The sequence below is a fragment of the Ochlerotatus camptorhynchus genome, unplaced genomic scaffold, assembly GCF_037179485.1.
Source record: "Ochlerotatus camptorhynchus isolate MF236.1 unplaced genomic scaffold, CSIRO-AGI_Acam_v1.1 ptg000325l, whole genome shotgun sequence".
In the NCBI taxonomy this organism is placed as follows: Eukaryota; Metazoa; Arthropoda; class Insecta; order Diptera; family Culicidae; genus Ochlerotatus; species Ochlerotatus camptorhynchus.
The window spans coordinates 254888-269901 of NW_027040813.1; the positions used below are offsets into that span (position 1 = coordinate 254888).

The 15014-nt window shown below is 38.3% G+C and overlaps 1 protein-coding gene across 1 annotated transcript in view; it reads right to left on the reverse strand.

The window, feature by feature from the left end:
* m (miniature) overlaps positions 1–15014 on the reverse strand; it is a 120335-nt gene that overhangs the window by 48703 nt on the left and 56618 nt on the right. The gene's annotated exons all lie outside the window — the stretch shown is intronic.

Below are 15014 nucleotides of genomic sequence, written 5' to 3' on the forward strand. Positions count from 1 at the left end.
TATTTTAAGTGAATTTAATAATGTTCAAAAGGATAACATTTGACTATCGACCCTCAGATGAATTGTCGCATGCCCATGATAGTTTTCCCGGTTTGATAAAAATAAACAGTGTTGCTGATGGCAATGTGAATCGAAGTGAATTTTCGGATCTTCCGTTAAGTAAGTGTTAGTTAAGTAAGTGATTAGATTAATTTCAACAAACTTAATGTATAAACTTACAAATGTTCATCCACTTCACGTGTTGAAGTTCACTGTGTCAATAAATTGTTTTTAATGTGTTGTCAAGGGGTGGTCACTCTACACACTTATTATGCACCAATTTTTTTTCTCAGTGTGCCTCACGTGTGCCGCAGCTGTGCCGGCAGTGACGAGAGTGTCATTAGACTGATTTTTTTTGTTTATATAATGGTATGTTTGGCAACCAGATTAATTTGACAGTTGTGACTCTCGGTTCGTTGCTCCCAAATTCTCTCGGAAAAGGACTACACTGAACCAAATAATCAACGGCCTCGGCAACCGAATCGAGGCTTCGAGCATAAACGTTCTCCGGGGGAGGCACTTCCAATTTCCGACAGGACAATAACTTCTACTGGATTGAAGTATGATGAGGACTCGGATGAACCAAAGGTGACGGTGGTAAGTAGACGAAGCGAGCGTGCATCATCAGAGGAAACTGATTCAGATGCTCTTCAGAGTCTGATGAACGGCAGGAGTTTCTCCCGAAAGCCATCGACTGAGTCAAAGATGCGTCGTCAGCGTTCTAGTGCGAGTTTTAACCGGAATCAGACTTCCCTGGTGGAGGTGGGGTTTAATATGTCCACACGGTCAGACAGTCCAACAATCGGACAAATGGAGAGAAGCATGATGTTTCTGGCGAAAAGCAGTGCCGGCTAGAGAACGCCTGTAAAAGTTTGAGCGCTGTCGATGGTTGGAAAGCTAACACCGGTGAAGATTCTACCTCCAAATATGGTCTGAGTGATCATCAAAGGCGAATTCATCGATGTCAGTTACGATGAGGAACGTTACGGAATCAAACATGGTAAACGAGCACTGATAAAACTACTGCGGCCAGATGGTGGCCTTTGTATGGACACCGATCCTCTTACGATGCTTCTGTGCGGCTCGGATTCCATAATCAATTGGTACCTATAAACCAATTACCTACCTACATTTGGATCAGTTCTACGAGGATCATTTCAAACATCACGATGTTGAAATGCTTCCGAACTGCTCAAATCGCTGGGCACCATGGAAAACACCGGTCACTTTACACATCGCCGGGGCTTCTTCTCCGCCACACCTATAAATATTCTATTTCAAGCGCTGGGTTACCAGAGTCGTGACCGAGAGCTAAACCTATCCTTCAACCAACTCACCGATGTGTCGATGTCGACTTTCAGGAGCTCACCTTCTAACCCAACAACTGACCAATCAACATCTTACAATTCCACTTAACCTCCTTCAACTGTGATTTCAGCTCCGTCACAAATCTCCCGCCCCAAATTGATCTACTAACGTCTTCAACGGAACCTTCTTCAGGTTATCATTCTTCCCACAAATCGACTCATTAATCACATTCCGAATCGTCATAATGACCAGTAGCAGTCCCTTCATGGTCATCTCTTTAATCAGCTTCCGGAACGATGCCACCCCCTTCCCAGAGCCTTCCGCACCAGATCCTTGAACAGTTCGATTGTCTTGAGTGGAGATTCTCCGATCTCGAATTCTTCCGGTAGCGACTCCAGCACCATTCGGATGAATTCCAGTATCACCCCCAGATTACATTTGTACTTGGCAACGGTCATCGCCTTGACATCCGTTAATGTTTTGAAAATATGTGCGCTGTGAGAAATCCATGGCAGAACATCGTCGGAAATTCACGGTTGAAATTTTGAAAACAAAAATTGGATTGTGTCAACAACAATGATTAACATTATATAAATTTTAATTTAATGGATGCTAGTATTTTAATTCATGCAAACTTACGATTAAGAATTCGATATATTTTAGCACTAGCAAACACATTTCATTTCCGAAAGAAAATTAGTAATAGGTTTTAATCTGTCTTCGGTAATTTCCGTTTGTTCTATTTGTTATCTGTTCTCTTATCACACCATGCATTAATTATGTCACGCTTAATCGACCAAAAAATACCCCCTCCCCCATATCATGACGTTTTTCCTACACCTAATGCATTGCTTGTCACAAAATCTTAGACCAAAATCTGTCCTGTCAACTGTTTTGTCATCCATGATGTCAATTGTCCTGTCAAACGTAGCGTTACGCCCGATCAGCTGTCCTGTTGCAACTTTACTCGCTTCAAGACCGGTATGCAACTGGCTATCTCCAACAACTAGATTTGATGAAAAATAATTAAACTGAATTTTTGAAATCTTACTCCTTAAAGAAATAAACACTAAAATTTCTGAAGACTCTGGGATTTTATGATAAGAAAAAAAATGTATATTTAAAACAAATATTTTTAAACAAACCAGTACACATAAAAATCAAGATTTCACGACAACAGAATATTGTTGTGATCTAGAGGATGGAAATTTTTTCGAACTTTGGGCTTCGAAACATTTTCAAGCTTCTAAAATTTGTAAATCAAAAATGTTCTAAAATCATTAATATTTTTCAACTTTTTTGGCTAAGGATTTCTTTTTCAAGATCCTGGATGTCATGAACTATACCAAATCTTTAAGATTCTCAAGCCTCATGACTTCTTTTGCTTATCCTGGCTAAAGAAACAATTGCAAGAACCCAGGAGAAAAAGATAGGATCTCAAACTTTACAAAAATTTCAGAATTCTGGGACCCCAAAGTATATAAAAAACGAACAGAAAAGTTTTTAAAATCCCAAACTTTGAAAAAGTTGCAGGTCTTGGACTTACAAAAATGAGGAACATCCTTGCCATAGAATTTACCTTCAACATTCTAAGACCTAAAGAATTACAATTTTCATAGTTCGGCACTCCGATAAAAATTTGAGATCTCTGATTTGGACAAATTTTTAAGATCCTGAACAGCTCAAAACGTTTCAAAATCAATTCATTGTTGAACTATTGAAAAAAATTAAACATTCTAGGTCAATTTGTTCCTTATCGCAAAATATTGAAAATTTCCATGGTAGGGTAACCCAGAAAATAGGTTTTTTTCGATTGTTTTTCAAAAATGGTAGCCTAGTTCAAAAAAATTTCGCATGGTAGTCTAGTCGCATAGGAGTATTGAGCAAAAACCTAAAACTTGATGACTTCAACAAAGTATAACTCAATAAAGAAAAACACACATTGCAGAAGCGTAAAAGAGTCTAAATTTTCAAGGAAAAATATAAAACCAATTGCGCCCTCTGTCTACAATACAAATACCCCAACTTTTAGACATCATTATAATATTTTAAAAATATTTTTTAGTAACCTTTCATTTGATATTTTGATTTTGTAAATCGGCTAAGTGGTTCAAAAGTTACGTTTTTTTGAAAAAAAAAATCATTTTTGAAAAAAGTCATTGTTAAAAATAATCATTTATGAAAAAAAACTCACTTTTGAAATTATCGAATTTTTTTAACCATCCTTACATGGAAATGGTCACCCTAATGATAAAAAATACGGGTTTTATACTTTGCGATACGGAACAAAACTTCAAATTTTATCGAAATTCTGAGAACCACTATATCGGTTTGCTATTTTATCTTTTTTTCAATTTGGTTGAGGGGGAGAGGTAGCTCATCGATTCTTCCGGTTCGCCTCCTAGCATCGTGCTATAAGGTAACAGGCGATAACCAGGGTAGTTGGTCGATAGCTCGATGACGTCATTTCGTTGGCGTCTGCAATGGGAAATTCTCATAGCAGACGTTGACGATGGGACGTTGTCGAGTTGTTGAATAGCAACTATCGTGGTAACTCACCGATTACCTGTCGATCTGCCAAATTTGGAAAGACGACGCATTGAATTGTCTCATATAATAATATTCCGCCCACTATATCACAAGAAATTGCGAGTAGCTGAGTGGAATGGAGATAAGTTAAGCATTGGGTACAGGACCAAGTCTCCCCTGAGTGGTGCCAGAAGATGAGCGCAATAGAATCATCAGGTTGCCATAAGGCACGGAATGAGACTATTGCATGGCTGGGTAGTCAAAGTCTTCCATTCGTTAGTCATTTCAGGTGGATTAGAACAGGTTTAGGTTTAGGGTGGGCGTTGGCCAGATTTGGATTTTTCAGATGTAATCCTGGATAGGACCCTGTCATTGAACGTCGCGTGAAAGTGGAACTTAATGAAGGCCCAAGTACTTTTTCGTAGTTTTTAGTTTTCGGATTTGAAAGATCGTCGGTTACAGTGGCCTGCTTACTGAGCAGAAAAACGCGGTCCCAGGTCCTTACATATCAAAGAGATTAATGGTAAAATCGCTTGTGTATCGTGTATTTTGCGAAACTCGTTGTTGTCGTTGGTTCCTGGTTTGAATGGATACACAAATTTGAGCAACGTTTTTATGTGATATGAGGTGCTCGGTGGCCTTTGAGCAACCGTTTTTGCTTACTGAGCAGAACATCATGTGTCTAATCTCAGGCCCATCCACATTCAAGATTCGTCAATCGTTTTAGTTGTTAATATGACTACATGGTAATAACAGCAACTCGGTGATTAAAAAGGTGCTCGTCTGCCTAGTGGCAAACGTTTTTGCTTACTGAGCAGAAGACCGTGGCTTTAGTCCCAAGCTCCTTCGCGTTATATGATCGTTAGGACATCAATTCAGCTTATCGTTTACCAAAACGAACCCTGCTGCAAATCCAATCCTCTTATCCAACATCCCAGTGATTCCTCGTGGAAGTGCAGAGGTGTTCTCGGCTTCCATCAAAGCGAGTGTCATGTCAACACAATCCTTCCCATTCCTTTCTTGACCTGTGTTCGGGCGCGGCCAGCGCTGGTATTGCCTAATTTAAGATCACCAGTTTTTACACATTGAGGATGATTGCTAGTCCCAGCATCGTCTATTGGTTCTCTGTGTAATTACAGCTGATCTGGCAGTAACAGAGTAGCAACCGTGGGCGGTCAATCAAGCTCAAGCTCAAGCTATCTTTTTTCAATTTGGTTGATTTTCGATTGAGTTAATCAAATGAATAAATCTTCAATTTGGTAAATTTACAATTTGGTCAAATTTTTATTAGTAAATTTTAATTAGGGTGAATATTCAATTGGGTCAATATTCAGATGGTCAATTTTCAATTGGTCAATTTTCAAAGGGTATTTTTTTTTAATTTTGAATTGGTCCATTTTAAAATTGCAATTGGTCAATTTTCAAAAGACCAAATTTTCCATAGAACAGTTTTTCAATTGGTCAATTTTCAATTTAAAAATTGTACCTTTTCAGTGGGCCAATTTTCAATTTGTCAATTTTAAATTCGTCAATTTTTAATTGGTCAATTTTAAATTGGTCAATTTTTAGTTTGAAAAATTTCAATTGGTCAATTTTCAATTAGTAAATATTCAAATTGTCAATTTTCAATTGGTCATTTATCAATTGGTCAATTTTCAATTGGTCAATTTTCAATTGGTACATTTTCAATTGGTCAATTTGCAATTATTCAATTTTCAATTGGTCGATTTTCAATTGGTTAATTTTCAATTGGTCAATTTCCAATTGGTAAATTTTCACTTGGTAAATTTTCAATTGGTCAATTTTCAATTAGTCAATTTTCAATTGGTCAATTTTCAATTTATCAATTTTAAATTAAGTCAACTTTTGATGGGTCAATTTTCAATTAGTCAATTTTCAATTGGTTAAGCTTCAATTGGTCAATTTACAATTGGTCGTCTTTCAAATGGTCAATTTTCAATTGGTCAATTTTCAATTGGTCAATTTTCAATTGGTCAATTTTCAATTGTTCAATTTTCAATTGGTCAATTTTAAATTGGTCAACTTTCAATTGGTCAATTTTCAATTGGTCAATTTTCAATTGGTCAATTTTCAATTGGTCAATTTTCAATTGGTCAGTTTTCAATTGGTCAATTTTCAATTGGTCGATTTTCAATTGGTCAATTTTCAATTGTGCAATATTCATTTGTGCAATATTCATTTGTTCAATTTTCAATTGGTCAATTTTCATTTGATCAATTTTCAATTGGTCAATTTTCAATTGGTCAATTTTCAATTGGTCAATTTTCAATTGTTCAATTTTCAATCAATTTTCAATTGGTGAATTTTCAATTGATTTATTCATTTTGGTTCATTGTTAATTTTCAATTGAGTCAATTTTTCAATTCAATGAGTGCCTATTTTCAAATAGTCAATATTCAATTGACCGATTTTCAAATGGTCAATTTCCTATTGGTCAATTTTCAATTGGTCAATTGTTCAACTTTCAATTGGTCAATTTTCAAGTGGTCAATTTTCAGTTTTTCAGATTGTCAATTTTCAATTGGTCAATTTTAATTTGGTCAATTTTCATTTGAATCAATTTCCAATTGGTCACATTTCAATTGGTCAATTTTTAGTTGGGCTTTTTTCAATTGGTCAATTTCCCATTTGGTTTATTATATTTTGGGTTAATTGTAAATTAATCAATTTTCAACTGGTCGATTTTCATTTGGTCAATTTGCAATTGGTCAACTTTGAATTTACTTTGACACATATATATTTTAATATATTTTTAATTTTTTAATTTTTCAATTGGTCACTTTTCAATGCGTCATTTTTCAATTGAGTCAACTTTCAATTAAGTCAACTTTCAATTGAGTCAACTTTCAATTGGCCAATTTGCAATTGGTCGATTTTCAATTGGTCAGTTTTCAATTTATCAATTTATCAATTTTCAAATGGGTCAACTTTCAATTGTCCAATATGCAATTAGTCAACTTTAAATTGGTCAATTTTGAATTGGTCAATTTTTACCTGGTCAACTTTCAATTGGTCAATTTTCAATTGGTCTTTTTTCAATTAGTTAATTTTCGATTGGTCAATTTTCAATTGGTCAATTTTCAATTGGTCAATTTTCAATTGGTCAATTTTCAATTGGTCAATTTTCAATTGATCTCTTTACAATTTCCAATTGGTCAATTTTGGATTCGTCAATTTTCAATTGTTCAATTTTCAATTGGTCAATTTTCAATTGGTCAATTTTCAATTGGTCAATTTTCAATTGGTCAATTTTCAATTGGTCAATTTTCAATTGGTCAATTTTCAATTGGTCAATTTTCAATTGGTCAATTTTCAATTGGTCAATTTTCAATTGGTCAATTTTCAATTGGTCAATTTTAAATTGGTCAATTTTCTATTGGTCAAATTTCAATTGGTAAATTTTCAATTGGTAAATTTTAAATTGGTAAATTTTCAATTGGTCAATTTTTAATTTGTCAATTTGTCAATTTAAAAATTGGTCAATTTTCAATTTGCCAGTTTTCAATTGGTCAATTTTCAATTGGTTAATTTTCAATTGATCAATTCACAATTGGTCAATTTTCAATTGGTCGTCTTTCAACTGGTCAATTTTCAATTGTTCAATTGTAAATTTGTCAATTTTCAAATGGTCAATTTTCAATTGCTCAATTTTCAAATGGTCAATTTTCAATTGCTCAATTTTCAATTGCTCAATTTTCAATTGCTCAATTTTCAATTGCTCAATTTTCAATTGATCAATTTTCAATTGGTCAATTTTCAATTGGTCAATTTTCAATTGGTCAATCTTCAATTGGTCAATTTTCAATTGGTCAATTTTCAATTGGTCAATTTTCAATTGGTAAATTTTCAATTGGTAAATTTTCAATTAGTCAAATTGTCAATTGGTCAATTTTCAATTGGTCAATTTTCAGTTAGTCAATTCTCAATTGGTCAACCATAAAACCTACGCGTGGAGGATCAATTTAGTGAATTTACCACTTTTACGGATGTTCCAGGTCTATTAATAGACCATTATGTGGGCCCCAGCCTCCATTTTGTAGTTAAAACTCTGAATTAATTCTGGTTAGATAAGAAATCTATAAGAGGTTTCGAATAAACCGCAAAGGTCTACGATCAGTTTCATTAATTGACCACTTTTACTGATGTTCCGGATACGGTAGACCATCCCGTGGTCTCTAGGGTCCATATTCAGGTCACAACTTCAAATTCTTTCTGATTAGACGTATATGAGTGGTTTCGAAAAAAAAAACACGAAGCTCTAGGATCAATTTCATAAATTTGGTTGGTGAACGTGGCCCTGAGGGTCCATATTCCAGTCAAAATTTGGAATTCATTATATAAGACGTCTATGAGAGGTTGCGAAAAATCAGCACAGCTCTACACACTAATCGAGTCAGTACGGTTTTACCGAGTTTTTGAATTGCGGAACTGTTCGGTAAAAGTTTAAAAATCTGTGGAAAATTTATTAATAAGAAAATTTGTTCTGAACTTGTACATACTTAGTTCTGTTCTCCATTTAATGATAGAAAATAAATTTGGTCGATTTCATTGATTCTTTACGGATAACGGTCATTTGAATTTTTACCGACTTTTTCAGCAATTCAAAAACCCAGTAAAAAAATACTGACTCCTGTAAAAAAATCTTAGTGTGTACGATCAGTTTGATGATTTAACCACTTTTACAGATGTTTTGGATCTTCTGAGGACCATTATCTGGTCTGTTGGGTCCATATTTGGGTCACAACTCCAAATGCATTCTGATAAGACATCTATGAGTGGTTTCGAAAACAACATGGAGCACTAGCAACAGTTTCAAGAATTGATCCCTTTTACCGTTGTTCCGGATCTTCCAGTGAACCATCCCGCGGTCCCAAGAGTTCAAATTCCGATCACACCTCCAAATTAATTCAGATAAGACGTCTATGAGCGGATTCGAAAAAAACACGGAGCCCAAAGTGAATTGATGAATTGACTAGTTTTACGGATGTTCCAGGTCTTCCGGAGGACCAGACTTGTGACTTTTCGAATGCTAACTTTTCAGAAGACACCAGGAAGTTATCTCTTCAAATTACCCAATAATAAGAGTTCGTCCCCAATTAGCTCTAATCGTGTATTTGTTTATGCCGGTACTGTTTATTGAAAATGGACAAATTTAAGCTCAAATGTGAATGATCGACCATGACAAACAATCATGCAAAGTTTCTGGCAAATTGGAAAAGATTGAGCCAAAAATTCTGGCCATTTTTGGTGGCCAAGATTAGATGATGTCTGATCTTCTCAAAAACTGGAGTCCGACGTGTCTTGACAACCAATTGCAGGAGGTACAAGATTCGTACTGTAGATGCCAAAAGATAATTAACCTTAAAGCCTCTTCTCCGGACTGATCTCATTCAGTAACCCAACACAAATCTTCGCATCTCCATTAACACCAAGCAAACACACGCTAAACAAACCGATTGGCCCGGGATGATCATCTGAAACTGGAATCTCCACCGATCAACGAACGATCATACTTTGTATCATCATCTGTGCTCCCAAACCGGATGACTACGTCGTCCATCAGGTCCAAGTGAAAACATCAACAGGTTTGTAGCTTTCAACCTGGAACGGCAACTGTCAGCCGGTGTGACTAGTGAAAATGCATGGCTTCGGCAACAACAACAATGTTGGCAACGAGCCGGATGGATCCGGAACAAACAACCGCTATGGTGGAGATGTCTTATCGTGATCGCGAGCATGTAACTGTCATACGACACGGTTGACAATCTACGATCGCTTGATGCATTTACCGCCGCACGTGGATTAGATCGTAGAAAACTAGTTCGATTTGACGATTGTATCAGGGGGTTTGATTTGGGCCACAATGACATCTGCGTCGCTAACTGGCACACACGCGGCGAAAAGGGGCCATAGCTCAAGCTATAGGACTGCTGCAGGAGATCCAAATGTGATTTTAATTTCAGTCCATCTTTCGAAAGCACTCCCTAAAGATCATACGATCTGCGTGTATGTGCATACGGTGCGGAAGGTATAATTTGTTTTAGCTAATGGATTATGCGGTGCCTTTGTGCCGGCCGGAATCGGAAAAGATATGGCAAAGCTGCAATGCGTTTAAGTAGGTCAATTGCTCCGTTGGGGAAGATGCACCATGGGATCGGCGCGGTTGCAGAAATCGAAGTCGGAATTTCGCACTTGCAAACATTGTCGAAATTTTGCATCAACCAACGGATGGGTAGGACCCCGGAGGCCCACTGCGCGATAGCACATCAGGTGCCGTAAAAACGGCTCCGCAAGGAAAAGAAACCCCGGTTTCCGTCGGCAGGTCGGCTCTTCACCGTCGTAAATTGAAACGTTATGTTTAATTTATTTTACTGCACCTAATTGTACTTTACAGTCAGGCAGCAGGCTAGAGCTACGGTGGTGTCGGCGGCGACCAAGGCAGAGAATGACCATTAATCAGCGGCTCATCATCTCTTGTGGCCCGCGCTCGCTATCTTGCTGCTCTCTTCGACTAAACAAGCGGCGGAAAGCAGACGCGCCGAGTCAAAACAACGGAACGATGCCATGATGTCCGACCCATTGATCCATCATAGCGAGAGCAGCCGATGCCAGATAATTATGGCTATTACATTTCGAGAAATTCTGCAAATCCTGATCACGGAAAAGGTGTTAAGTACTTCGGTAGTCAACGCCCCGCCAGAATTTCACTTTCAAGGCCTGGCGGCGAACCCGATGCGCATTGTGCAGCATAAGATTCAATTCAATCCAGTTCGTGCTTTCTAAACTTCTGCGGTGATCTATATAATTACGCCAGATCCACCTACACACGTGACTTGGCAAGCCGCTCATTATTCTGAACCGCACGAACGCAGCCACTACGACGTGGACTGCGGGTGATGTGAAAGTATAAAGGTAATTTTACGCTGCTGAAATCGTTTCGTTACTCCCGGGCGTAACGATCCGGACCATTGGGTGATTTGATTGGATAACCATTTTCTCCATGGAAGCTCTAATCAGTGATTGTTTGAATTACAATCAACCAGAAAGATAAATCAGGCCGTATAATTTGACAGTTGGCTGCGTCATAAATTCAATTTAAAACCTTCATAAAAACAATAAAACAATTGACTCATTGTCCAGGCTTTTAGGAGGTGAAATCGATGCCTAGCCACCGCCATGTCGCCATTAGCAGTTGACATCTTAATAGATATACCAGGCGGCAGCTCTGCACTTCGAAGAAAAGAGGAACCCCATTCATCCGTTGGTACAGTGATTGATGATCATTTTATGATCGATTCACCGCGGCGCAGGAACAACTTTCTCAATCGTGCCCCCGGATGGGAAATGCAAATTCGGTTCTAAGACGGGCAACCGATTCTCACGGCTACCTAACCTATGGAGAGCACGGAGAGATGCCAAACCAAAACACAAACAAACCAACATCTCCAGAGGCACTTATCAATCAAAATAAACTGCTGCTCGCCGTCGATGTTGTTGATGTTGCTGACGATGGCACTCGCTCGAATCGATCGTAGCAAACTGATAACGATTCGATTGCTGGCGAAGAACTTAACCTATAACGTGCGGATTGGCTCCATTTCAACTTGCGCAGCATCACACCGGGCCGGAGTGGCCACGTCCCGGACTGAGGAAGGTGAACAACGAACTGCAGCATGGTGCTTGATCATTGAATAAATAAATAAATCAACACGAGAGTCCAGCCAGTCGAGTGGAGGAACATGCCGCGAGGTGTAGGTTAAGTTGGAACTTGGGTTGAGGACTGGCAGCGCTGATGGTTGTCAATTTTTTTTAGAGGGAACTTTGTTTGAGAGATACAGCAGTATTTGGATTTTAAAGATGTTCAAGGGGAAAGTCCTGTGCTTAGCATGAGCAAAAAGTGGTATTTAGGATAACCGTGGAGTCCAGTAAATCCCAATAGGCAATTTTCCGATATTTCCCCGGAATTTTTGAAATTTTCCCGGTAATGCGATATACATTTAAATTAATTTTAGAAGCGAATGCGAAAAAATATCAAAATTTATCGATGTTTTAACTATTAACATGAAAATGTTCTCTGATTTTTTACATGAATTCTTTTGAATGTTCTCATGAATTTCCATTAGAATAATTTCTCTTCACAGAGTTCGTTTCAGAATTCCTCTAACATAAAGGTGATCCAACTACAAGCTCGAGCTTCTCACTGGGAGTCACTTGAGAATTTGTTTATAACAATTCATAAATTCTCTAGAACATTACAAAAATTCATGGAATTCATCCTAAGAATCCCTTCGAACTTTAAATAATTCTTCCATGAATTTACTGAAGCTTGATTATTCTTTAAATTTGATTCAATTCCCCCATGAAATTCACCTCAGAATTGTTGTGAAATGCTGCTCAGAATTATCTCTGCCCTTAGACCTATCCTCAAAATTCCCAAACGAATTCCTTTGGGATTGTCTAGTCAAAATTCGATGCCCTTGGAATTTTTCGAGGAATTCCCAGGAACTCTGTTTAGAAATCACTTCAAATTACACAGTGCAAAACGACTTTCTGTGACAGGGGTAATCAACTCTGCACACAGTGCCGAAACACATCGTGGCACACTGATCGGCACGTCATGGCACACGATGACAAGTATGACACAAAATATCAAATAAAACAGCATCACTGTTTTGTGTTGACAGTATGCCAATCGTTGCTAAGGTTTAGGGGAAGCCCAGTCGGCACCAGCGGGATTTTCCGGGAAAGCCGTTGTTCCCAGATCCATGAGTTCATGGGTTGATATTTAGGGTCCAGACGTCGGTAGAATCGGTACTCTCGCATGAAAACAAGATCGACGGAAAACAAATCAAGGGAAACATTGGAGGGAACTCTAATTCAGCTTTCTACACAGAGAGGAGCAAATTGTCGGACCCTCTTCCAATTAATCGTATTGATCCAACGATTCTCTTCAAAAGCTATATAATTTTGAAAAGAATTCACTTACATTGCTCACATAATTCTGAATAAAATACACTTTTGAAATCTAAAAGTCCCTCATTTTAGAATGGTCCTGAAATCTTACTCAAAGTCAGAATTGTCTTGGTATTTTCTGAAATTTCCCTAGAAGTTCCAACCAACATAATTTCCGAAAATATGACAAAAAAGTCGCTTCAGGAATCCTCTTGGAACTCTCCTCGGAATTTCCATGAAACTCTCCTAAGAGTTGCCTAAGAATTTATGTTGTATGATCCTTAGGATTCCCTTAGAATGTTTCCTAAAATTGTCTCCTGAAATTCCATGAAATTCTCCTAAAAACAAGTTTCGCCTCCAGAATTTCTTAAAAGCTTTCTTCAGAGTTAATTTTTTTTAAGATTTCTGCATAATATCCATTTAATTTATCCTCCGAATTGGATGTTCATATTTGCTCGAGAATTTCATTTAAATTCTCGCCAGAAAACCATAAACTTCTCCGTAAAATTTGCCTGGAATTCTAATCACAAAATCTTTTATCAGAAGTGAAATGTGCTGTCCGGAAGTTCTTTCTGACTTCCCACGGAAGCCTCTTCTTGATTTTTTCTGAACTGATGACCGCCTTTGTTTGTGTCTTCCGACTTAGCATGATCTCTGTTTAAAAAACAACTGTTTCCCTCAAATTCAATCTCGGGGAAAAAGGAATCGGGAAATGTGACTTTCGGTAAAATTCCAGAGAATTGTTTCCCGGAACGCCCCGATAAGAATACACTTTTCCAGGCGTATCTGATGGATATTGCCAGTTCCCGACAATGATTCCAGAAGTTCCCGAAGTTGATGCCTTACAAGTAGGACGAAGGATCCAGAGATATTTCAGACGATGCCGAAGATGATTCCAAACATTTCCGATGGAGGTTCCAGACTATTTAGATGAAAATTCCATTAGTTTTTGACAAAGATTCCAGCTCTGAGATGCCCCCGTTGGACGTTTCAGACATTCCAGCAGCGATGCCAGACGATCCCAAAAAAAGATTTCAGATGCACAAGACGAAGTTTTCCGACGTTATCGAAAATGATTCCAGACTATTCCGGCGGAGTTTTTACACGTTTCCCAAGGTGGTCATTCCCGAAGATGATTCGAGACATTCCAGACGTTACCATAGAGGATTCCAAACGCTCTAAACGTTCCCAAAACGGTGATTCCATACTGTTTAGATGAAAATTCTACCCGTTTTTGACAGAGATTCCAGACGTTCCTTGGGCTTAGATTTGAAACATTCGCGAAGATGATTCCAGACATTCCCGGGTTAGGTTCGTAGACGTTCCAGACTTAGCTCTGAGACATTCCCATTGGAGGTTTCAGACATTCCAGCAGCGATGCCAGACGTTCCCAAAAAGGATTCCAGATGCACAAGACGGAGATTCCTGAAGTTCTCGAAGATGATTCCAGAATATCACGATTCCAGACATTCCAGACTTCCAGACATTGCTGACGGAGATTCCACACATTCTCGAAGACGTTCCCGACGGAGGTTCCAGACGTTACCGTAGAGGATTCCAAACGCTCTAAACGTTCCCGAAACGGTGATTCCAGACTATTTATATGAAAATTCCACTCGTTTTTCACAGAGATTCCAGACGTTCCTTAAGATTAGATTTTAAAACGTTCCCGAAGATGATTCCAGACGTAGGTTGTAGTCGTTCCAGACTTAGCTCTGAGACATTTCCGTTGGAGGTTTCAGACATTCCAGCAGCGATGTCAGACGTTCCCAAAAAGTATTCCAGATGCACAAGGCGAAGTTTCCGGAAGTTCTCGATGATGATTCCAGACTATCACGACTCCATACATTCCAGGCTTTCAGACATTGCTGACGGAGATTCCACACATTCTCGAAGATGATTTGAGACGTTACCGACGGAGGTTCCAGACGTTACCGTAGAGGACTCCAAACGCTCTAAACGTTCCCGAAACGGTGATTCAAGACTATTTAGATGAAAATTCCACTCGTTTTTGACAGACGTTCCTTGGGCTGAAAGATTCCCGAAGATGATTCTAGATATTCCAGACGTAGGTTCTAGACGTTCCAGCTCTGAGACATTCCCGTTGCAGGATTCCAGGCTTCCAGACATTGCTGACGGAGATTCCACACATTCTCGAAGATGAC